Below are 25,583 nucleotides of genomic sequence, written 5' to 3' on the forward strand. Positions count from 1 at the left end.
AAGGAGTACAATAATCAAAGCGGAAAAACACTAACTAAGGTAACCAGATTGCCAGTCAGGCAGAGAAATTCTAATGGCTCTGTTAGTGATGACTCAAACCTCCCTTAACTGAAACAACAGGGAAGAAACCTCTTAAATATCCACTGTCTACATATCATTTTGTTACAATCTCTCAGCAATCTTCAGTAAGCCTCCCCTATGTGATAGCACTTCCCTATGTTACAGCCAAGGCAGAGGAAGTGCTTCTTGTCAGGTGACTTGTTCAAATCCAAAGAGAGAGGAAGTGAAAACCCTCCCCTAAAATCTGGGTCTCCCAAAGTCAAGCGCAACACTTCCTCTCCTCCACCTTGCAGATGTGAATGCCGCAAGTCAACTGCCTTCTTCAACTTGAGAAATAAAAGCGGGAGCTGGCATCTCAGCAAAGGAAATTATTTTCCAAACATTATTCCAGGTTAGACCTTTGGTTTGTGCTTTCCATCCTAGCAATTTAAAACACATGATGAATTTGTCCGCAGCTCTACAGCCCTTAGCATAATTAAAACCCATTAGTTTGGTTCACAGTATAATAATTAGTTTGGTTCACCACGTGTGCTGTGAAAACATATTTACCTAAAAGCTCCTACGAGGACATTAAATATTCACAACCGTCAATAAAAACTTAGCAGAACATGTCAAAGTATAAAACTTTTTATTAGCAGATGTTGTAACTCACCACTCAGGAATACTATACTTAGGTTCAGCCAGTACTATCTTATGACTTTGAACTATTAGTGATGGGAAAAGTATCTGGGGTGCCTCAGAAAACCTTTCCTGGCTCAGAAGGCCACTAAACCTAGTGTCATTACAGCGCTGAGAATTTTCTATTGCAGAGTCCCGAAAGAAGCTGCATGTTCAAAGACCCACCCTAACCTCATCATGTTATTTCGTATCATTCTTTCTCTTTACTATTAACCTTTCCTGACTCAAATCTTACACTTTTCTTCTTCTATACTCAAATCGGGTAAGTTTCATCCCCAGCTCCTTTCCTCCAGTCAAAGGTCACCTTCTGAAAGCCACACTGGAATAAAAACATTCTGATCAATGGTAACAATTCCACCAGAAGAATAAAGAGGAGGAAATAGAAAAGTCGATAGCATTTTAAGAATTTAAGCTAAGACTAACTCTGAGTTTGGAGCAAAATCTATGTAGATCCATGCAATAAAAAACAAAACTCTAAGAATTGTACTTTAAGTGTTCACGGTTTTGGGCAACAGAAGCATCTCAGCACATTCATACAAATGCTAAATAGTTTATCAGAGACACACATACAAGACACAAAAACAAGATAAAAGTGACTCTTACAAAAATACTTTTTCCTTTCACATACATGTGAAATTATCCTCATTCACCCTGTTATGTTGCTGCAGTGGCACTGGTCTCTTGGGGCTGATGGAAGCCCCAACGAAAACAGAATGAAGCCTATCAAGCCAAGATTAAGAATTCTGATTCCCTAAGAAGATTAGGAGAATCTGAAAACAAAACTAAAAATAACACTGTGTCATCCAGTCACATATTACATCTGCAAAGCCTAGGCCAATGGTTCTTAGTCTTTTTTTTTTTTTTCCTGGTCATAGACCTCATTGTTAACCTGTTGAAAAATGGATATATTCATAATTGTGGCTACAACTTCCAAGGATTGTGAGTCCTCACAGGTCAGCCCTGGATGTTGGAAACCATGTATTCCTGAGGCCAGGGACCTCACTTTCATCTTTCTATACCAGCACGCAGCACTGCGCCTTCGTCCATCAGGCAGCAGAGTTGACGAATGAGAATGTGTGTCCGTAGTCAAGTGACCACAAGGAATAATCTGACTGGTTAAGGGAATGAAGCACTTGCTTCTGAAGGAATAAATGATTCAAATGCATCAGAAGCATCACTGTTTATATATATATAAGTATGTGTGCATATATGTATTTGTACATATATATGTGTGTGTATACATCTATACACACACACACACACACACACACACACACACATAAAGAAAAAGCCTGGCCTTTTAAAGGAATCCAAATACTAAACTTCTATTTGAGTGCTTCCAATACATGATGAATACTCTTTCACAGTGAAATTCTCAACATGAGTTCCAGAATACCTTTATTAAAACTAAGAAACTTCAAAACTGAAAGTATTCAGGATGGCTACAGTGCTTCAAACTTATTCTGAATCAAGCCATTACTACATACGCCCAGTTGATGTGATTCTTCTAAAAATGCTTTAAAACTGTTTGAAATACGTACTCTTCCTGGGTTTTAGAAGTGCACCCAAGTCTTTAAGCCTAACACCCATGTTTATCATACTTTTCTGTGGGGAGGCTATTACAAAAATGGTGGACGGTGATTTTAACTTCTATGGAAGTCATTACTCAGCATTAAAACACACCGAAGACTTTATGCCTTACCTGTTCCTGCAGTTTGTTAGGGCAGAGCACAAAGATTACCTCCAGCCCCCTTTCAATTATTAAATCTACAGACCAGCCTCATGGCTTTGTCTTCTTTTATTCGTTTCCCTCCTTTTCTTTACACATCAATCTTCTTCCCCCTCTCAAGTATTTCTACTTCTGGGATGGAGTTTTCTATTAGTTTCTTTTCTCTCTCTTCTCCCACATAGGAAATAGGACTATAATTATATCTTTTATCATTTTTTGACAACTGCTTTGTTCCTTTTATATTCCTTACTTTTTCCAAATATGACTTTTTTTTTTAATTTCCAAAGGTGTGATTTTAGTTTTGTGTTCATCATGCACTTTTCAACTTTTGCAGCAACAAAACAGACCTACCACTAAAAGTCAACTGTATACGGCATTTACATTTTAGTCCCCTATGACTGTGCGTTATTAAACTCACAGACCATTCTCCTAGTTTATTTAGACAATAAAGATTCCAAGAAAGATTTTTGTATTCTTAGAAGACAAAAAAACTGTCTCCTTTGCTGAGCCATTCTTTTCAGATCTATTCTTAATGTTGGAAGTACTTGCCCTGAGCCCCCTGCTCTTCTGTATTCACAAATTTCCCCCAGAGGATTCTCACCCAAACCCATGGTTTTGAATACAGTATATCCCCTGCGTACGAACCTTCAAGTTGTGAACTTTCAAAGATGCAAACCTGTGTTTGCAGGTCCAATCAGGTAAGTTAGTTCACATGTCTGGTGTACGTTGTCAGGCGCACGCATACTCTATAAGTGGCTGTGCTTTTGTGTACTTTACTGTACAGTACTGAATAGAGTACAGTAGAACAGTATCTTTATTTCTTGCCTGTTCACTCGATGCCAACCCATGTGCCAGCTGTTGTACTGTACTACCGTACTTTTCAAGGTACTATTCTGTAAGATTAAAAATGTTTTCCTTATTTTTTGTGTTTGTCTATTATGTATTCTCTGTGTGAAAAGTATTATAGACCTATTACAGTACAGTACTATACAGGCTAACTTTGTTGGACTTAACGAACAAATTGGCCTTACAAACGTGCTCTCAGAACAGAGCTCGTTCATATGTAAGGGACTTACTTTACCATAATATAACCCAATGACTCTCAAATCTATGTCGTTAGACCTGACCTCTCCTTAGGACTCCAGGCTGATATTAAGCTGCTTATTTGATGCCTCTGCTTGATGTCATAAACCCAGCACAGTCAAAATAGGACTCAATATTAATGTCTTCCTTTCTCTATGCCTTCCACCCATCTTTCTCATCTCAACAATATACTCAACAATATACAGAATCTTGTGATTCCTCTTTTTCCCTTACCTCTCAAACCCAATGCAATAAAGATTCTGAATCCAATTACTCCTATTGCCTTTACCACCCCAGCTTAAGCTTCTGTCATCTGTTTTCTCTAATCCTTTCTCCACGTGCAATCGGTACAAAAATTAGAAGCATAAATCATGGAACACACTTGCTTACAACCATCCAGTAGCTTTCTACTGAACTTGAAACCCAAATCTCATTCCCTAGCTTGCAAAGCCCTTGATGATTTGGCCCTTGCCTATCTCTTTGACCTCATCTCATGTCACTTACCCACTTCACCTGTTAGATTCCAACCATGCTAGCCTCTTTCTGTCCTCAGAACAATCCATGCTCATTCCCACCTTAAAGTCCTCACACCATCTCTTCTATCTGCCTACAATTCTCCTTCCTCTACACGTCCAACATCTGGTTCCTTCTGGTTATTTGGCAGAGAGGCCCTCTATGACCAAAGCAATCGAATGGGGTCACCCTATCATTTACCACCATCTTATCCTCCACAGTATGCATCACTAATTGTTAACCAAATTATTTATCTTCTATCTTCATTCACTAGAATGAAAGATCACAAGATGATGAACTCCATCTCAATCACTGTCTATCACCATGATTTTGGACATTGCTTAGCACATAGTAGGCACTCAATAAAGTGTTTATTAAATGAATTAAGTTAAAGAATTTATTTTAAACACAAAAAAACTCTATGAATTTCATGGTACTGATTTTCTTCCCTTTTTACAGAAAGTTGCCACATTTCCTAAAAGATCAAGTAAACATTCATTTTAGACAATTTTCATGGAAATGTTAGGCAATAAAGAATGTTAAAATATTACATTACAATGTTTAGAATACTCCAGAAATTATAGTACCTCCCAAACCTACATGGTGGTAATTATACATGAGAAATTATTGCATTTTCAATAATTAATTAAAATGCAAATAACCCATACTTCAATGTCTCTTCACGTTATCTAAAACATCACATTTTCTGTTTAAGGAGTTGAATCTCAACTTTATGTGAATTTTGCTGGCAGTGTGAATTATACCACCAAGATCTGCTATGGGTTTTTCCCAAATTTCCTGGACCCCATCCCTCTTGCACCAATACAGATTAGATTTTTCATTACATGACACTTAAGATGACTGTACGAAGCAATACTCCTGCCCTTCTTCTGGCTTTTCTGCCTCCATCTTTATCCCAAACACTGTAAGTACAATTTTTAAAAGAACATTTTATTTAAGTCATTTCCATGTCCCCCTCAAAAAAAAAAAAAAAACAACCAAACCCCTACACTTTAACTCTATTTCACTAACTCTTCTCACAAAGACGTTATGCCCTAGGTTAATCAACGCTTCTTGAAATCTCCAACACATAATTCAGTGATTGCCAATCTGTGGGCAGGCAATTAGGGATGATTAAAAAAAATGAAACCACCACACATTCCTAAAGCATGTCTGATACTGAATAATTACACATCTTGAAAGTTAATGCTTATATGTGTGTGTATATGAATTGCATATACTATTTTAAAATCTGATTAATCAAAGACAACATTTTATTTAAATATTCAATAGTGTTTCTGAACTCACAGTAGTATTTTTAGTCATGTTCCATTTTCGCAACAGACACCAAACATACAACTACTATGATGTTAAAGTCCTGAAAGGTTTTTGAACTTTAAAGGGGGCTCCATATTTTAAGTTCTACTCTAGTCTATTTCATTAATTAAACTCAGTACAAACACTCTGCTGACAAGCCGTGTGCCTGCTACACCAAAGCAAGACCAACACACACTGCCTTATAAGTCTCCTTAACAAAGTAAGCTTTTCTCATGATCAGCCCCTACACACCTGAAGCATTAATATGCCATCAACTGCAACCAACTAAGGCAAATAACATGTATATTTTAATTCAAGTCACTGTTTACTCATCAAATAGTAAGAAAGAAGTATTAAAGTTCTTCCTAAAAGCCTCTATTACTTTACTCTCATGGGTCTGAAAGTTGCTAACACTACACTCTTTAGCACGGATGGAAAATTACTGGAGAGCACCTCTTAACCAAAACTGAACAAAACAATTTTTAAACATGAATTGAAACGAAATTTTAGCACATAGGGATCATTTCGTATGTTTAGATATATAAGGAGACCCATCACCATACCGTACTAGTAAGTTTACTACCTTAACTTCTTGATTTTAAACTATTTAACTTATCGCTTACCAATATTACCTATTTCAGTTTATTCAACAGAAATAAAAATGGGAGAGTCAATGCAGTGAACTCCTTGAGTAAATAATAATGAAAGGTAATATAGTCAATGGATAGAAGATGTCAATATTTTAAAAGCCGTATCTCAGAAGTTGGTTCCATTCAAAAACCATTCCAAATGTGTTCAATTATCCTTAGAAAACTGACTTAAACCTTAAAAACGTATCTCACGCTGTAGGTAAGCTGGGTATTTATGAGAAATGAGTCTATTAGAACAGTTCTGTGTTTGTCCGAAGAGCAAACCCAAAGATAACTCAAACACATGTAAGTAATATTTCCTTCTAAGGGGTGAACTACCCTCTAGGTAGCTCTAATAAATATGCTTTCTGTATAGCCATGGGCTACTAATCTCTAAGTTCTTCCCCAAAATAACTACACTTATCCTTCAGGGTCTGACTTAGGCATCACTTTACCCAAAACCCTAAGATTGAGCAAGGTAACCTTCCCGTAGGTTCCATTAGCATCTTGCACTGGACCTTAAATAGTGCTTATGACATGTAAATAAAGACTGACTTCCTATCTCCACACCAGCTTGCATTTTCAATAATTAATTTAAATGCAAATAACCCACCTGTTGAAAGCTCAACAGCAGTAGGGATCATGTATTATTCATCACTTGATCCCAAGAGCCTAAAACTTACCAAATGCTCAATTAATATTTGTTGAATTGATTAATTAACAAACTGTTCAAAAACTCACAGAACACATGAAATTTGAAAGAGGGGGGTGGTCCTTCTTTCTAACTGAAAACTAGTAAATATCCAAAATGAGTCAAACTCTGTTACTTCTGAAAATATAAAATCTACAACACTGTTTATAGGTTATGCTGACTCAATTAATTTTAGGAGAAAGAAACTCTTCTGTAAACCTATCCAAACTCAGTTTTAGAATCTATTCACATTGAATTTTCTGTAGTGATGGAAAATAACTGAATGGCATCCTAATTAGTAATAACAGAAATAATAATAGGAAACAGTAAAAACCACTGGTTGCATTTACTATGCATTTACAATGGACGCTGTTCAAAGAACTTTTTATTTATCTCATACTCTCATTATAATGACAGCATAAGGTAAGTACAATTATCTCACACATTCTACAGCTAAAGATACTGAGAAACAGGCATTATGCTAATAATGGTCCATGGGCACATCCCGTATAAATGTCACGTGGGTATAAATACCACTACGGTATTTTTTGATGCTATCCAATTGATTCTCTTTGCCAAACAAGGCAAACACAAACCTTTAATCTGTTTTTTACGGTAACTATTTATAAAATCTATTTTCTACTCTTTTTATCACTTTAGTATCCTCTGGTATTTTTTTGACAGATATAATGCTAGCAAATGGAGAGTACGTATAAAAATTACACAGTTCTATAATATTATATTCAGGTTAACACATCCTAAAGCGTTGTTTCCCTTTTCAAAATATTAGCCAAACACTGAGAATACATACTCAGTGAGGAGGCTGCCACTCTCTACAAATCTACATCTTTGTACACGTTTATGTATTAACCAGTTTTGCTACAGTTTCCATTATTACGTATGTGTTTGGCCAAAGAATACAAGCTTTTTACTCTGTTCTTCCCTCATGTCTTGTCAATAAGACTGACGTTTTCACCAGAGGTTTCATGCGTCCATTTTACATTTGGTCCACATGTCTTACCATTTCTGATACTATTGTGAATAACTTTCTTCTATTAAATTTTCTACTTGGTTTTGCAAGAATATAGTGATTTTAGTGTGTATCAATCCTATATCCAGAAACTTTGCTGAATGATCTTATTACTCCTAATAATTAATCTGCAGATTCTCTTAGATTTTCCCTGTAGACAGTCATATTATTCTCTCTATATATTGACAGGTCGGTTTCTTTTTCAGTCGAGCCCCAATACTGCCATGAACTATCTCTATAACTTGGAGCGAGTCACTAGATTCACTTTGTTCATTTATAAAATTAAATGATTGAGTCAGGAGATCTTTAAACAAAAACCTTCAATATTCTAAATTTCCTAAATTATATTACACTATATACACTTAGAATACCATGTTATATTCTGTCCCACCCTGTACCCAACCCAGTTCCTTTTGACTGTAATCCTCTGAACAGCAGTAAGTCTAATCTAGAGTTTCAGCCCAAGTGGCAAAAGCACATACTACTTACTCAACAGACATGCGATCCCTCAAATTTCCCAGCTCCCTTACAGTCAGATCAGACCATTAGCTCTGAGCAATTAGCTGTAAGCAGAGATGATGTGTCTCCTTGGGAACAAAGCACCCAGAAAAGGAAGTTAGTTCTCCATACTCTTTTCTTCCCCTGCCATGGTACTTAAAGTCATTCTAGACACGGAATGTTAGTTACCTGGGGCTCCTGAGTCACCACCTGGAGTAGGACCCCTAACCAGTGGTAGACATGTGACGTGTACACAAATTAAATCACTGAGACTTCGGGGTTCATAGTTTTTTCTTACAAAAGCATAACTTAGCTTCTCCTGACTAACCCAGGATGGCAAATCAGTTTCATTTCAGGTGCAGATTGATCGGTAGTAGCTTCCTGGAATTGAAAAAAATATTGAGAAACTTTGGGAAAATTAGAAAGGAATGCCATGCACAGTCAATAGCTCCATAAGTGTGGGAGACTGGGTGAATCGTGAACCCCGACTTAGGTCATATGTTTTATGCAAATTGAGGCTTATGAACGAAAAGACTGGTGGTAAACTTCAGTTACTAGTGGCTTGAAAAAGTAAGTCCAAACCGCAGCTGGTTACTTCTCATAGCTGCAGTATATTTCTCTAGTACAAACACCCTCAGCTCTTCTCCATTCCTATATTCCTGTTCACCAAGTTGACTATCTTACCCCTACACTAAACCCTGAACTACGATCATTTCCAGCCAAGCAATTTCTGCTGCAGGCTTTTAAGGCATAACCTTGAGAACGTAAATCTAACAAGACAAAATATTATCATTCACGACATCAAGTCCCAGATTCATTACTTGAGTGTTTACTGATCATTTTCAAAATGTTCTGGCTACGAATCAAGCATCGTTTTCCATAAGCTATTTTCTAATGAAGAACTTCAGAAATACAAAATGGTATGAAAGGATTATAATAAACACCCATGTTTCAACAGCCAGCTAAAAAGTAAATTATTACACACACAGGTGAAGTGAACCAGGTACCCAGCCCTGATTTTATTGTTTGTTCCCCTGAAGGAGTTATAACCATTCTGCTGAATTTAATATTTATCATTCAAGGGCATTTTTTCAGAATTTTACTACCGATGTCTACATTGTAATACTAATTCCAGAACTGTTTTTCATACTGTAACATGATATAAATGGTATCATACTGTATACGTCATCCGTAATTTTTTATTTTTGCCCAACATTATATTCCTGGGATTTATTTTTGTTGATAAGTATGGTAATAGTTTCACTGTATGCAGTATAACTACCTCGTTTGAAATTGATACAATTTAAGTATCAACTTCCCTACTGACAAAATTGAGAGTTTTTTATTTTTTAGAACAGTTTTAGGTTCAGAGAGCAAAACGGAAAAGGCACACAGTTTCCATATTACCCCCCAACACACACAGCCGTCCCTGACCAGAGGAGTACACTTGTTACAATCAGGGAACCTACACTGAAACATTAGATTATCACCCAAAGCCCACAGTCTGCACATTAGAGTTGACTCTTGATGCTGTACATTCTATGGGTTTTGACAAATGTACAATGATTTGTATCCACCATTATGGTGTCACACAGAACAGTTTTGTTAGGGAACTGTTGACCAAAACTGCCCGCCTCGGCCAGCACAATGATACCCACTTACATGAGTTGTCTCACAACTGCAGGTCCCAATGAGAAACATGGTGCTGCCACCGAAAACTAATTGGAAGAATTCAGGAGGGGCCAAAAGGAGGGAGGAGACGCCAGCCCATAATATGTCCTGCCAACCTCCTAGAATCCTTTGCTCTGGAATCCACGTTGGCTGAGAGATGCGTGCATCACCAGGAAAGACCCTGAGTCAGACCAAATATGGACCAAGCAAGAGGACTGGCCAGAAACCACCCGGAAACTCACCCTATTCCCAGAAAACCTGAGACTGTGAGCCACGTGGCAGAGCAGTTCTCCTGGGTCCCTTTACCCTCCTGCTCTCTGCCCAGGTGCCCCTTTCCAACAATGTCTTTTGCTTTGTCAGCATGTGTGTCTCCTCAGACACATTTCTGAGTGTTAGACAAGAGCCCACTCTCGGGCCCTGGAAGGGGTCCCCCTTCCTGTAACAGTTTCCCTGCCCTAAAAATCCTCTGTGCTCCACCTATGCATCCCACCCTTCCCATAACGCCTGGCAAACACTGATCTTTTTACTGTCTCCATAGTTTTGCCTTTTCCAGAGTGTCATATAGTTGGAATCCTACAGTAGGCAGCCCTTTCAGATTAGCTTTATCCTTTACAGAAAATAGTAAATTACTAATGAAAGTGCATGGTACCAATTCCATTGTCAATCGGTGTTAAGATTAAGCATCATTACGGTCACAAATACGAATATTTACTCTGGTAACATGAAAAACATTAAATTAACTTCCTTGAAGCAGGAAGACTATGTCTGTGCATTCTTTGGAAGATACAGTAATATAAAAAAAAAAGCCAAATGGGGCTTCCCTGGTGGCGCAGTGGTTGAGAGACCGCCTGCCGATGCAGGGGACACGCGTTTGCGCCCTGGTCCGGGAAGATCCCACATGCCGCGGAGCGGCTGGGCCCGTGAGCCATGGCCGCTGAGCCTGTGCATCCGGAGCCTGTGCTCTGCAACGGTAGAGGCCACAACAGTGAGATGCCCGCATACCGCAAAAAAAAAAAAAAAAAAAATGTACTATGCACTTGAGATATAAGATGAATGAGATGTTGCCTCTGCCTGTAGGTGTTTTCCTGATAATTATTTCATAATAGTTTCAAAATGTAAAGGGTCATGTGATTTTGCAGCAAGAGGTACAGTAGAAGGAATTCACTATGCCTGAATGAGAGAGAGAGGGAGGGAGGAGAGGGGAGAGGAGAGGTGGATAGGAAGAGAAAGGAGGAGGGAGGGAAGGAAAGAAAAAGGAAGGGAGGATAAAAGAAAGAAGTATCTTTTCAGGGAGGAGGGGATGGAAATAAATGCAGGAGGGCTTCACAAAGGAAGGCAAATTTGACAGCTGCCTAAAGGATGAACAGGCTTCCTTTAGGTGAAGAATTACTCAAGGATGTTCCATGGAGAAAGAGAACAGAGCATATTCAAAGGCAAGCTGTCTTCCAGCAAACTCAATCAGGCTGGACGGATTACACCTCCGGGGAAGTTTATGTGTTTCTAAACGTACAGATCAGTACGAAATGACAAAGATTCGCTCTTTGACCAAACTCTCCCCAGGCGCCTCTAAATCCTCTTTTCAACTAGGTCTCAACCGTGGCCTATAAAAACCAAAGACTCTCAACAAGCTGATTTTGTCCATCCCTGCCCCCCGCCAAACTCACATTAAGAGATAAGCAGGAACATAGTTTCTAATGGCTCAAGGCCACAACCCTAGTGTGACTCTAGCCCCCGATGAAAGGGCCTCCATGAGAAAGCTCAAGACCACCAAAAGTACTTTGTTCTAGCTAACACCTGACAACAGGCCCCACCAACCTCTCTTAGAGCATTTACTAAAAGGCCTTCCAACTGTGAATCCTTCCTCTGTCCCTTTCCTATATACTAATATCTCCTACAACTCAAGGGTGTCTTCCTCAAGTACCTGAAAGCTACTCCTTTGAAATGTCGTCATCAGGAAGGATGGCACCCCTGTCTCCAAGTCTCCCCGGGAGAACAGAATCCGAACTTCAGTACTTGCCAGCTAGCAGACACAGTTGGCCTAATCAATATTTATGTCGACAAACCCTTTGCAATTTTTCCCTTCCCTGACCCTACTGAGTCCCCATGTGCCCCCCTCCCTATTCCCTCATTCTCCTCTTAAAATACCCAGTAAAGTCTGTACGAATTGACGTTGAGTTCAGTTCGTGCTGGGCTCTCTTCTCTACTGCAATAGTATATTACTGATTACAATCTGTCCTGACCATTTTAACTAGTGTCTGGCTTTGCTCATCTTTAGTAGTAATAGAGGATGAAATAACACAATCCACCATTCTAAAGCATTCAGTAGCTCTCCTTATCTTTCAAATATAGTTGTGCTGGTTGCATGGCATTTGAAGCCCTGCCCCAAGCCCAGAAGAACACTTGGGAATTCCCAGTCACTGACAAATGCCTCTTCTTCTCCGTCCTCTGTCCTTGTCCTCCTTCTGATATGCATCCTTCCACATCACACTCTATTAATCTACATTTATATTATACTCATTTATTCTTTCATTCATTCATATGTCAAACACATTAACTTATTAATTACCATCTGTCAAGGAGTCCCACTCAAATGCCACACCTCTACATTCCTAAAACTTCACTATTAGCTCCACCCACAGTATTCTTTCCCAACTAGAGAACAGGGTGAGTACAGGTAACCTGCAGGCAGAACATTTTTCTTCTATAATACCTTTGATGATTGCTCCTATAGTATTTGTTCTAGCTTCTCCTTTAGGAATATAGTATTTTCCACATGTTATATGAGGGAGAGACACTCTACAGTCCATGAGCCAAATCTGGTCCACTGTCTGTTTCTGTACAGCCCATGAACTAAGAGTGCCTTTAACCTTTTTAATGGTTAAAAAAATCACATGAAGTAATATTTTATAAACATAAAAATCATAAGAAATTCAAATTTCAGTGTCCATAAATACAGGTGTTTTTTGTGACAGCCATGCTCATTTGTTTACATACTGCCTAAGGCTGTATTCATGCGGCGATGTTCCAAGAACTGAGTACTTCTAACAAAAAGAAAAAAAACATTTGATTCACAAAGCAGAAAGTATTTATAGAAAAAAGTGTGCCAACCCCTGTATTAGGTAACAATTTGCTGCAGTGTGTTCACTCCAGTGATGGTTAAATCATACTCTCAGATCTAGAAAAAAAGATGGTGTGCAAGACCTTTTTTTTTTTGTAAACAGGCATTCTCACTCAATTCAGCTCTGATCTTCTGACTTAGCAGCTTCTCCTTCCCGAGCCTATACTTCCACAATCCTGTTCCTGTCTCCGCATATGCCTTTACTACTTTGAGAGGACTAACGCTTCCAAAATGCACTGGGTCATCGCCAGCTTCCTGCCTACCAATGCCCATGCCATTTGGTGGGAATCTGAGTTGATGGGACAGAGGGGTGGAGGATACAGAGAACTGCTTGTTCACACTATGCTTGTTAGCACAGCCTGTGGGTCAGAGGCAGAGAGGTTCGATGGACTGAAGTGCCTGCCAACCTTAACTTAGTGTTTGAGGTAAACCTGTGTGTATCAGAGGTGAATTCCAGGTAGGTTTTTCTCCAACTGGTTCCATGTACCTTATAATCTCTCCCAGATTTTAGATTCAATTGTTTTTCAGTCTAAGATTTCAGTGTGTTCTTAAGTTTTCATTTCATTTTGAGACACACTGACCAGAACCTCATCTTTGACTACAATGAGAATTTCTTTAAAATCTTTAAAATATTCCAAGAATGAGTCTTTAGCTCCTAAGACAATTTATTGATGCTGTATTATTCAAGTATTTGATACAATGCTTCCTCCTTTGGGGATTTCAATTATGTCATCATCGTTATCCTTTCAAGTCACCACCCTTTCCTAACTGGGTAAGCAGCATCAGTATGTGTTTCAAACACTGAAGAATTATTTCCACACAACTTATAAATTATAATTTAACAAACAGTTCCATTCTGGCCAATAGAATGATCTGCCAAAAATTGTTAGACATTTTCTTATAACTTTTCTGTTTTATCAGAACTTTAAGTAAGCAATCATTTATTCCTTATAGACTAGATAGTCATACATTATTAGGGTACTTCCTTTCTGCCACACCTACCACGTACTTTGTTTTCCTCTTAATGTACTGGGGAAAAAATAATTATATAACTAAAACACAAGGATTCTGAGAAACAAACAATGCTATTAATAATTTATGTTCTTTCCCAAACACATTGGTCTTTTACCTCCCTTTTGCCCAAAATTCTGTGAAAGTCACAATGAACAAATAGAACAAAACGGCAATAATAATATTTATTTTCCTATAATTATGTTTTATTACCTCAATTAATTTTTATGAAAAACACTGAGAAAGCATCTGATATTTAAAATGTTTTATAAACTTGATTTTTAAAGTGAATCTTTCTTACATCATCCAGCATTTATCTTATACTGACATTTTTATTATTCAAAAATTCTCACTTGAATAAGAGCAGCAGTTCATCTGGAATATCACAACTATTATGCATCATTAATATACTAATGCATTAGTTATGATGGTGAATAATATCCTGAAATGAGAAGTCACTGAAGATAAAATATTGCTCTATCATGTTCCATTATGGGAAGATATACTTTTAATTAAAGTGATGCCACAGGAATTGGAAGAAAGAGTTCTTGATATTGTTCTACCTAAAAGGCTCAACTTCCTTTTTGGAGGCCTAATAAAAATCAATAGTATTGTTTTATAGGTACGGTAAGTATGGACCAGTCTTAGAAATATAGAATCATTGGAGTGTTGGGCTGAAACAAATCTTAAAGATCCTCTTACTATATCCGTCCTGAGTCCACAGAAAGAGTAGTACCAGAAAATTATATGTGTAGCAATAAGATCATTAAACAAGAATCCTGTTTTTTTTAACGAATTTTCTTTTTTGAGGGACCACTCCATTACTATTGATAAATGATTAGCCTAAGACAGTCATTGGTCCCCTTTTGAACTTAATGTAAACTTTGTTTGTATCTGTGTAGGTATGTATGTGTGCAGAAGCATCATTCCATATATGGTATCTTTCAGTGTACGTTCTAACTGGTCTGCATATATGAAGGCTGTTGGTACACTGATTTTATAACTCACTGTTCTATAGATGTCTCTCATAAGTCCATTTTTGGTAGTTTTTCCACTGACTCATTTGGTAGTCTTAGACATATAATCAGATCATATGCAACTAGAGATGCTTTACCTCTTCACATCCAAACTTAAGTCTCTATGTCTAATAACACTGGCTTGTCCCTCCAACACACATGCACAGCAGAGATACTGAACGTCCATCTTTAACTTATGTCCAATTCAAGCAACTAGCGTATAGGGATATAGGTATATATATAGCTGATTCACGTTGTTGTACAGCAGAAACTAATACAACATTGTAAAGCAATTATACTCCAATAAAACACACAGATGGACCTAGAGATGATCATACTAAATGAAGTATGTCAGACAGAGAAAGACAAATATCATATGATGTCACTTATATGTGGAATAAAAAAATTATACAAATAAACGTATCTTCAAAACAGAAACAGACTCACAGACACAGAAAACAAACTTACGGTTACCAAAGGCGAAAGGGTGGGGGATGGATAAATTAGGAATTTGGAATTAACAGATCCATGCTGGGCTTCCCTGGTGGCGCAGTGGTTAAGAATCCGCCTTAAGTGACTCAGCCCATGTGCCACAACTACTGAGCCTGTGCTCTAGAACCCGCGAGCCACAACTACTGAAGCCCACACGCCTAGAGCCCATGCTCCACAACGAGAAGCCACCGCAATGAGAAGCCCACGCACCGCGACGAAGAGTAGCCCCCACTCGCAGCAACTAGAGAAAGCCCAGTGCAGCAACGAAGACCCAACGCAGCCAAAAATAAATAAATAAAATGAATTTATTTAAAAAAAAAAACAGATACAGATACATACTACTATATTTTAAATTGGTAAAAAACAAGGGCCTACTATATAGCATAGAGAACTACATTCACTATCTTATAATAACCTGTAATGGAAAAGAATCTGAAAAAGAATATGTATATACATATTCACACACATACATACGTACATATATATAGGAGGTATAACAGAATCGTTTTGCTGTACACCTGAAACATTGTAAATCAACTATACTTCAGTTAAAACGTAAAAGGAATTAATGTTTACTCCAGATAAATTTCACCATGTTAACTATTTTAAAGTGTGTAATTCAGTGACATTCAGCACATTCACAATGTTGTGCGACCATCACCACTAACTAGCTACAAAACATTTTCATCATCCCGAAAGGAAATCATGGACCCATTAAGCAATCACCCTCCGTTAAACCCCTGGCAACCGCTAATTCGCTTTATGTCTCTATGGATTTGCCTAAGCTGGATATTTCATATAAATAAAAACCATACAATATGTGAAAATAAAGAAACAAACCACTAGTGTTCCACCCCCGGTAAATAAGGTGCTGAATTTTGAAGTGAAGCGTGCAAGTGTGTGTGTGTACGCGTATGTGCGTTTGTAAAATAAATGTTAAGGAGCTATCCATCAATTCTTATTTTATTATTTTTTGAAACATAGATAGATTTTAAATTTTGTCAAGAGACTTTTCCCTACCTTCAGGGATGTCTAAAGAATTTTTCTCCTTAGCTCTACTAATATGAAGAATTATACTAACGGATTTTTTGGTATTGAGCCCCTCTTGGATTCCTGGAATAAACCCCACTTGGTCATGAGGTATATTTTAATGCAACATTGTTTTCTGTTAAAACATATTTTATTTTGGAATTGTGTATCAATAATCCTAAGTAAAATTGTTCTATAATTTTCCAAAATAATTTTTTAAGATTTTGGAATCCATGTTATACTTACTCAATGAAACAAATTTGGAGGTTTTCCTTCTTTTCCTATCTTTGGAATAACTTAAGCTTCATAGTTAAGTAGGGGTTTATTTGACCCTGGTACAATTCTTGTCAGAAAATTCTTTTATTACTTTATTTTATGACAATTAGTCTGTTTAGACTTTCCGGAGTATACTTAGTTTTTCTACAGAATGATTCATTTCATGAAGATTTCCAAATCTACCTGCAAATAATTGAGCAAATGGTCCCTTAGGATTTAATTTACTGTGCTGTGACTGTTTTCCCTTTTGTACCTTTATGTAACTTCTAATACACAAGAATATTTGTACTTTATCCCTTTTTCTTAGTTTGTTGAATTTTTTCAAAGAACCAATTTTTAAATTAACTCATCAATTTCCTTTTTATCTTTATTAATTCTATCCTGTTGCTTTCTTTTGTTTACTTTGTTATTCTTCTAGTTTTTTATCTGCTTGTTTAGTCCATTTATTTTCTTTTTAATTTTTATTAATACATGCATTTAATGCTAAAAATTTTCTCCTGATAACTTCCTTAGATATGCCCACATATTCTAAGACATCATGTATTCATTTTCATGACGTTTAAGAAATTCTTCCATTTTACTTGACACTTCTCCTTTGACCTAACATTTACTTAATAGTGTGCTTTGTAAATTTCAGATAGAAATAGTTTCTTAATAGTTTATGGCCTTTGTATGCAAAGTCAGGTTGGCTAGAATCTTTGACACATATTTTCTTTCCCTAAGTTTCTTAATATGTTACTCCATTTTCATTTGGCATAAAGCGTTGGTCTTAAAAATAAGTTATCATGACAATCTGACTTTCCTTCCTTTAAAAGTGACTTGGTCTTTTTGCCTGGATTTAAAAGGTTTTTTTTCTTTACCTTTAAACTCCAAGAGCTTTACTGTGATCATCTGTCTGGGCCAACTAAGAAGGTGGTTTTCTACGTAGGCACCACGCATTTTCAATGTGTGGTTTCAGGCAAGTGTTCTTGAGCTTTGGTTTTCTTCGCAGGGTCATTTATTATAAGTGCATTCTCTTATACCTAACATTTTCTGTCGTCCTTTTTATTTCAATGCATTATTTTATACCATATTTAGGTTCACAGCAAATTTGAATGGAAAACACAAAGATTTTCCCATCACTCTCTGCCCACAGACGTGCTAAATAAGCCGCTGCCATTATTAACATCCCTCACCAGCTGGTACATTTGTTATAAGAAATGAACCTTCACTGACATATCTAATCAGCCAAAGTCCACAGTTTTCACTCTTGGTTCTGTACATTCTATGGATTTTAACCAGTGTATAATGGCATGTATCCATCATGAGAATATCATACGGAAGAGTTTCACTGCCCTAAAAATCCTCTTATTCATTCCTCCTCCCTAACGCCTGGCAACCACTGATCTTTTTACTGTCTTCATAGTTTTGACTTTTCCAGAATGTTACATAGGTGGAATCCTACAGTATGCAGCCTTTTTGGATTGGCTTCTTTTACTTAATAATATGCATTTAAGTTTCTTCCGTGTCTTTTCATGGGTTGATAGCTTTTTTCTTTTGAGTACTGAGTAATATTCCACTATCTATATGCAACACCGTTTATTTATCCATTCACCTACTGAAGGACACGCTGGCTGCTTCCAAGTTTTGACAATTATGAATAAAGCTGCTATAAACATCCACGTGCAACTTTTTGTGTGAACATTTAAACTTTCAGCTCCTCCGGGTAAATACCCAGGAGCATGACGGCTGGATCATATGGTCAGAGTATGTTTAGTTTTGTAAGAAGCCTCCAAACTGTTTTCCAAAGTGGCTGAACTATTACGCATTCCCACCAACGACGAGTAAGAATTTCTGTTGCTTCACAACCTTTTCAGCATCTGGTATTGTCAATGTTCTGGATGTTGGCCACTAACAGGCACAGTGGAATGTCATTGTTTTGTTGTTGTTGTTGTTTTTTAAGGTTTCAATATTTTATTCAAGTTTTATTTTAAGTGATGTTAATGACAGCATTTGAAGGGGAGGAACTAATTCCACACAAAATGAAAGACTCTAAAATGTACCCATTAAACTCCTAAAAAATAAACTGAGTGGCGAAAATACAAGAGAAGTTCAATTTAGATGCTGAGTGTTGTCGCCATCTGAGTACAGTCACAGAGACTCTTCCCAGCTTGCAGCTGGAGCTCCTAGAAGCTATTTCATACTCTGGTGCAAGGGCCAAAAAACACAACATGAGAAAAAACACAATTAAGTCCTGAATTATTGGCTTCATCACATCCACCTTCTCCACCTCATAATGGCACAGAAGAAACAGCTACCACTCCCTGCAGACTACTTTTGGTGTAAAAGAGGTGATGGATTGGGGTGGGAAAAGTCCCTGCCTGAAAAAGTCCCTTTCAGATGAGTTTGTATACACCATCAAAGAGCCTCTCCTCAATCAGGGTAGGAGCCCAAGGTTCCGTTCTCAGGAAATCACAATTTCATTCATTTACTTAATACGAATTTACGAATTACAAAGTACCTGCAAACTACCAACATCCACTCGCAGCCGTTTCTAGGTAAAAAAGAAACCTGACATCTCTAGAGGGGCCAGCAAGCTCCCCCTCAAGTCTACAGCTGAAAGGACCTGCTATGAAATTGCGTTTCTTCTGTACCTCTGAAAGGGTAACACCCTGAAGCTGAATCACCTTTAACCTGGAAGTCTATCATGATATTTAGCGATACCTGCATCCCAGACAAACAACATTAAAAGGTACACTAAATTCTGAAGGTAGCTATGCTGCAAAGTAGTTTAAACTTAAACGACTGTACAGTATTCATTTATGCTTGGAACTCCAGCCCTAGACCAAGCCTGTGGCCACCAGCACTGACATTCCTGCCATCCAGCAGAACTGACAGTGTCAGTTTGATACCTGGCTTTAGGGTCTGAGTATATTCTAACCCTATCGGGCTGGAGTTGTTCACTTTAGCCGAGAAGCAGGCGTCAGGGTTGATCTGGTACTTGGCTGCTATTCCGAAGCGAGTGTTACTGTTTCCCGCTGTCCAGGCCAGATTAACAGCAGTCTCCAACTTCCTGTTCACCTTCTGATAAATGGAGCCGCCAAACTCCGTCCCATCATTTACATTAGTGTGAAGCTGGAATTCAGATTCATCGGTCTTGTAGCCAACCGCAAAGTTGCTCTGGATCACTCAAGACTTTGTGGTCTCAAAATTCATCTGGTAGTCAGCCAGCCAGCCAGCCCTCATAACCCAGCACGAGAGCACCCGGGCGGAAGGCCCGGCAATGTCGAAATCCACGTCACAGCCCAGGTTGACAATGTTCCCGCTTGTACCCTGTCTTGATTTTAGCATTTTTTTTCCCCAGTGTTTGGTGAGAAGGATGAATCGAAGGTCAGCGTCAGGCCACGTGCAAGCTGATCTTCCACAGTAATCTCCGTGCCTAGTGTGTTGTCAGTGTTCCATTTCTCCGTAAACGTCAGACCATATTCGGTACACCTGTAACTTGGCTTCCAGACTGCCCGTCACTCTGGTGGTCTCAGTGTTGGCTGAACTTGAGCTTGTAAATTCCAGTCCATGCTCAGATTTTGTTTGCAAATCAGGTTTTATTAAGCCAAATGCATAGCCTTGGTGATGACATCCCCGGCAGATCTGCCAAGATCAGCACACGTGGGAGGCACAGGCATCTTCTGCTCAGAAGCAGTGGCTGTGGGCTCCGCAGCGGCTACGGCGGGGGCTGCGGCATGAGGAACAGAGCGAGCGGCGGGGCAGAGGGCCTATCTCACTGTTTTAATTTGCACTTCTCTCATGACGTAAGACGTGGAACAACTTTTCATGTGCTTATTTGTGATCTATATACAGGTATCCCCTGCTTTTCAAAAGTCTATTTTTATGCCAGTTTGCTTTTAGGGAAGATCTACATTAGTACCTGTTTGCTAATCAAAAGAAATCAGACGAGGATTTTTGCTTTTACGAACAAAGGCAAGAAGCAGAAACAGCGTTCAGCTTTCGTCCTGCAGCAAGCCATTACAGATCCAGCCCATACTATCAGCAACAAGAGTGGCACCAAGGAGCACGATGGCTGGGTCATATGGTCAGAGTATGCTTAGTTTTGTAAGAAGCCTCCAAACTGTCGTCACGCAGTCCTTCCTCAGAAGCTACACTCAGCATCTCGGCATCAGGCAGCCACAGCTTTGACTGTGTCTGTGAGCATCTGTGCTTTATCTCAGTTTAATTTGTGCGTCTGTTAGCAAGATGTGTCCTAAGGTAACTGCTTGTTTGCTTTAAGCCATTTTGCCATATGAAAAGTTTCATAGGGATGCTCTACTTTCAGATGGCAGGGGAAACCTGTTATCTCCTTAAATGAGGTGTCTTAAGGCCTCTGGCCCATTTTTTAAAATCAGGTTGTTTCCTTATTTCTGAGTTTTAAGAGTTCTTTCTATATTTCGGGATGGGCCTTTTCCAAGTATTTTCTCTCAGTCTGAGACTTATCTTCTCATTCTTTTCACACTGTCTTTCTCAGAGCAGAAGTTTTAATTTTAATGAAGTCCAGCTTATCCATTCTTTCACAGATCATGCCTTTGCTGTTGTAATTAAAAACTCATCAACACACCCTAGATCATCTAGGTTTTTCTAACTACGTTATCTTCTGGGATTTTATAGTTTTGCATTTTACGTTTAAGTCTGTGATGCATTTTGAATTAATTTTTGTCAAGGGTGTAAGGTCTGTGTCTAGACTCATTTGTTTGCATGGGGGGGGCCAGTGGTTCCAGCACCATTTGTTAAAAAGACTATCTTGGCTCCATTGGACTGCCTTTGCTCCTTTGTCAAAGAACACCTGACTTCATCTGTGGGTCTATTTCTGGGCTCTCGATTCTGTTCCATTGATCTACTGGTCCAATCTCTTACCATTATCACATTGTCTTGATTACGGTAGATTTACAGCAAGACTTTAAGTTGGATAGTGTCAGTTCCCCAACTTTGTTCTTCTCCGTCAACACTCTTGGCTATTCTGGTTATTTTTCCCTCTCCAACTAAACTTTAGAATAAGCTTGTCAATATTCACAGAATAACTTGCTGGGATTTTTACAGGGATTGCACTGAATCTGCAGATCAAGTCAGGAAGAACTGACATTTTGACAGTATTGAGTCTTCCTATCCGTGAACACAAAATACCTATTTAATTTTTCTTAGATATCTTTCAAAGTTTTGTAGTTTTTCTCATAGAGATATTATAATATTTTATTAGATTTATACCTAAGTATTCCATTTTGGCATGTTAATATAAATGGTATTGTGTGTTTAATTTCAAATTCCACTTGTTTATTGTCAGTATAGTGGGAAGCAATTGACTTTTGTATACTAAATTTGTATCTTGCAATAACTGCTTATTAATTTTAGGAGTTTTTGGTTGATCCTTTCAGATTTTCTACATAGATTTATAACGTCATCTATGAACAAAGACAGTTTTATTTCTCTCTTTCCCATCTGTAGGCCTTTTATTCCCTTTTCTTGTCTCAATGCATTAGCTAGGACTTCCAGTACAATGTTGAAAGGAAGTGATGAGAGGGTATGTTCTTGGCTTGTTCCTGATCTTTGCGAGAAAGCTTTAAGATTCTCACCATTCAGTATATTAGCTGTAGGTTTTCTGTAGATAATCTTTATCAAGTTGAGAAAGTAAACTAAGACTACATGGGAACTAAGAGTTTTGTGGGGTTTTTTTTATCATGAATGCATGTTATTTTTTCCAACACAATTTCTGTATCTATTAATATGATCATGTGATTTTTCTTTTTCTGTTGATGTGATGGATACATTAATTGATTTTTGAATGTTGAACTAGACTTGTATACCTCGAATAAATCCTATGTGGTCAAGGTGTATAATTCTTCTTATACATTATTGCATTCTATTTACTAATATTTTCTTGAGGATTTTTATATCTACGTATAAAGAGATATTGTCTGTAGTTTTTTTTTCTTGTAATGTCATTATCATATTTTGATATAAGGGTAACGGTTTCATAAATGAGTTAGGAAGTATTCTTTCTGCATCAATCATCTGAAAAAGATTATAAAGAATTGGTATAGTGTCTTCCTTAAGAATAATAAGTGAGGGAATTCCCCGGTGGCGCAGTGGTTAAGAATCCACCTGCCAATGCAGGGGATACGGGTTCGAGCCCTGGTCCAGGAAGATCCCACATGCCATGGACCAACTAAGCCCACGTGCCACAACTACTGAGCCTGTACTCTAAAACCTGTGAGCCACAACTACTGAGCCCTCATGCCACAACTACTGAAGCCCACGCACCTAGAGCCCATGCTCTGCAACGAGAAGCCACTGCAATGAGAAGCCCGCGTGCTGCAACAAAGAGTAGCCCCCCGCTCGCGGCAACTAGAGAAAGCCCACACACAGCAACGAAGACCCAACACAGCCATAAATGAAAGAAAAAGGAAGGAAAGAAGAAAGGAAAGAAGGAAGGAAGGAAAGAAGGAAGGGAGAAAAAAATAATAAGTGAATAATCCATTGGGCCTGGTGCTTTCTGTTGGGAAAATTATTAAATGAATACATATATATATTTAAATACAGTATTGCTATTACTACTTTCAACAATCTGGTAGGTCAATTAAGAGTAAGAAAAAAAAATTTTATTTTAACCACTCATTCTCTGATGCTCTTCCTTCCTTGCTAAAGATTAGAGTTCTTGACCTATATATTTTCCTTATTACTGCAAAACTTCTTTTAACATTTCTTGCAAAGCAGGTCTACTGGCAAAAAATATCCTGAATGTTTGTTTGTCTGAGAAAGCCTTTATTCTTCACTTCTGAAGGGTAATTTTGCAGGATATTGAATTCTGGGTTGGTATCGAGTTTTTTTTTTCTCTCAACACTAAATATTTCACTCCAGTTTCTTCTTGTTTCCAGTGGTGTTTTGAGACGTTGAATGTACTTCTTATCTTTGCTCCTCCATTGGTAAGTTTTTTCCCTCTGGCTTCCCTCTGGACTTTTTAATTTTCTGTACCTTGAAAATGATACGCCTATGTGTAGGGGTTTTTTGCATTTATTCTGCTTGGTGTTCTCTGAACTTCCTGGATCGGTGGTTAAGTGTCTGACATTACTTTGCAGAAATTATCAGTCTTTACTGTTTCGAATATTTCTTCTATTCCTTTCATCATGATTCTAGAGAACTTCTGTAGGTGTCCTATAGCTCTTAGATACTCAATTCTGTTATGGTTTTTCTTTCAGTCATTTTTCTCTTTGCTTTTCACTTTTGCAGGCTTCTTTTGAGATACTCTCAAGCTCAGAAACTGTCTGCTCAGCGACGTCCCATTTACTAATAAGCCCATCAAAGGCATTCTTAATTTCTGTTACAGTGTCTTTGATCTCCAGCATTTCTTTTTCCTTCCTTCCTAGAATTTCCACCTCTCTGCTTACATTGCCCATCTGTTCTTACAGGCAGTCTACCTTATCCATTGGAACCTTTAGCATATTAATCATGGTTGTTTTAAATTCCTGGTTTGCAGTTGAAAGTCTGGTGGGCCTGGATTACCTATAGATACTATTCTGCTCCTTCTTCTCTGTGACATATAAAATTACATCTACATACATAATGAAAAAATGTAAATAATTATATAAATAAATGTAAATTAATTACTCTACTTATACAGTATACATAAATTATACGTGATTATTTGTGTATTATTTGTGTATAAATTATACACAATTATATATAAATTATATATGATTATATATAATTACATATAACTATATATATATAATTATATACATAGTTATATAAAAGAGACAAATAAGGAGCAGAATTATGTCTACAGGCAACAAAAGCACACCAGATAAACAGATAAAAATTGAGATGAGCTTCCTTGTACGCTTGGGAAAGGAGGGTGGGTCAGCATACCTTTTGTAGCTTCAGGGTCCTGCAGCAACTTGTTCTGCTGTTTTCATCTAGTGTTCAAAACCAGGCTTTTTGATTATGAGATCTATTGGCTGTTTCCCTGCCCCACTTTCACCTGGTCCTTCTCTATCCTTTGCCCCTATCCACCCCGCTCAATCTGAATTGGATTCCCAACAATTTCCCTCAGAGCAGGGCTTTGTCAAGAAAAGAGCCTTATTTGGTTAGTTTCACAAGTCCATAAGCCAAGACTGCTCTAGAAACATCCATCCTTATCATAGTTCCTTTGTTCCTTCCTAGTTTTAGCTTCTAGTTTCACATTGGCCCACCATGTTCTCTAGTGAGTACCTGTCACCAGTTTTCAGAGACAGCAGAAACCATGTCACCTCCCCTACACTTCCTCCCCTACACTTACTGATACCAGAGGTGGGGATAACTTGTCACCTAGTTTGCTTTAGATATTATATTGTCTGTGGGTTTCAGGTTTTGCCATCGTCATAGGTCTGTTTTTATGTGGAGATTCAAGGAGATTAAAAACTATGCCTCCCTAATAACTTCTCATTTCTCCATACACTTTTTAATAATAACAAGGTGGGTATCTCTGAAAATGACTAGGTCCAAAGAACAAAAGCCCAACTTTTCAATTCTAAAATATAGAAACAAAAATGTCATTCATATAAGGAGTGTGCAGTAAATACCCATAATTATGAATTATGAATAACTATTTAAACATATCATCAGATTTAATGCTTCCATTTTCTGCAAGAAAATCTATGCTGGAATTACGAAACATTCTCTTTCAGGCACAGATCAGCCTGAATAAATATCCTAGGAAAATGAAACAGTCTTCTGAAAAAG

The 25,583-nt window shown here is 37.9% G+C and overlaps 1 protein-coding gene and 1 pseudogene across 1 annotated transcript in view; both read right to left on the reverse strand.

Annotated features, from left to right (window-relative positions):
* RYR2 (ryanodine receptor 2) overlaps positions 1-25,583 on the reverse strand; it is a 510,050-nt gene that overhangs the window by 479,468 nt on the left and 4,999 nt on the right. The gene's annotated exons all lie outside the window — the stretch shown is intronic.
* LOC109550119 (non-selective voltage-gated ion channel VDAC1 pseudogene) lies at positions 19,641-20,503 on the reverse strand (annotated as a pseudogene).

The sequence above is a fragment of the Tursiops truncatus genome, chromosome 16, assembly GCF_011762595.2.
Source record: "Tursiops truncatus isolate mTurTru1 chromosome 16, mTurTru1.mat.Y, whole genome shotgun sequence".
NCBI classification, from domain to species: domain Eukaryota; kingdom Metazoa; phylum Chordata; class Mammalia; order Artiodactyla; family Delphinidae; genus Tursiops; species Tursiops truncatus.